This window comes from Etheostoma cragini, chromosome 16 (assembly GCF_013103735.1).
Source record: "Etheostoma cragini isolate CJK2018 chromosome 16, CSU_Ecrag_1.0, whole genome shotgun sequence".
NCBI classification, from domain to species: domain Eukaryota; kingdom Metazoa; phylum Chordata; class Actinopteri; order Perciformes; family Percidae; genus Etheostoma; species Etheostoma cragini.
Window position 1 is genome coordinate 24,225,705 of NC_048422.1, and position 1,183 is coordinate 24,226,887.

General features: G+C 43.0%; 1 protein-coding gene across 1 annotated transcript in view; it reads right to left on the reverse strand.

The window, feature by feature from the left end:
* Positions 1 to 854, reverse strand: part of LOC117959743 (DNA repair protein XRCC4-like) — an 18,851-nt gene extending 17,997 nt beyond the window's left edge. Inside the window, exon 1 of the mRNA XM_034897023.1 lies at positions 693 to 854. The gene's annotated coding sequence lies outside the window, so the exon portion shown is untranslated. The remainder of the gene's footprint in view (positions 1 to 692) is intronic.
* Positions 855 to 1,183: the final 329 nt, after the last annotated feature.

The following is a 1,183-nucleotide window of genomic DNA, read 5'->3' on the forward strand; positions in this document are numbered from 1 at the left end:
GCAACCCCAAAAATAACCCATTCTGGGCTTTTTCCAAAGTTTAAGTTGCTTTTTCGGGAAACTTTCTTTCTGTTTTTTGTGTTTTTAATGGCCTTTCTGTTTTTGTTTTTCTAAAGATTTGTGTTGCTACTGACGGAGTTTTGTCTGTCTTTTTGTCTGTTTTTGTTCTGTCGCTTTTCTAAATACGAGCCCCCCCCCCCCCCCCCCCCCCCCCCCCCCCCCCCCCCCCCCCCCCTAATATTGAACCCAAAGTTACGCCGTTGGCTAAAGTACAAATGTTACATTTCGCAACTGGTTGCAGCGTTATTCTAAAAAAACCTTGAAATCCTCCCGTTGCAGAAGCTGCAGCCAGAGCTAACGCTAGCTAGCCGGTGTTAGCAGCTAGCTAGTCGTTGTTAGCAGCTAGCTAGCTTGCCGGTGTTAGTAGCTAGCTAGCTAGCCGGTGTTAGTAGCTAGCTTACCGGTGTTAGCAGCTAGATAGCTAGCCGTTGTTAGCAGCTAGCTAGCTAGCCGGTGTTAGTAGCTAGCTTGCCGGTGTTAGCAGTTAGCTAACTAGCCGGTGTTAGCAGCTAGCTGGCTATCCGGTTGGTAAACACAGCGGAGGCGGAAGCTACGACACGGGCTGAAACACGTGTTAAAACTCCAACAACAACAACAACAACAACAGCAACATGTCCGCCTTCATGTCTCACCTGCAGCTTCCCCTGCGGACGCCTCGTTTCTCTCTCTTCTCTCCGGTTTACACCGTGGACCGTACCGGTAGACGGTTCAAAAACAACTCGCTTGTCTACCGGTTGCCTACTACGTCATCGTCAAGCGACACGGCAGAAGAAATCAGCGTAGATGCTAGAGTGTACCCACCGAACGAGACAGGGTTAATGGACGTAAAGATAGAAATTAATGTAATATTGTTAATCTTTATTTTATTAGGGAAGTTTCACATTCATAAATAAACATTTTGACATTCAAGACCATGTTTTAAACTATCCCAAAGTGAAATTGACTTATATTTGTATATGTATCTTAAATTAGTAACGAATAAGAAAGCTATAACTATATCTGATATAGCCTCTAATCTATTTAATTAAGAACATCTGTTGTTAATATCATTAACGAGGTTTGTAACTCTGTCACATTTTAATTTAAGTTTATTATTTTTATTTTATTCACTTCATGGATCTGT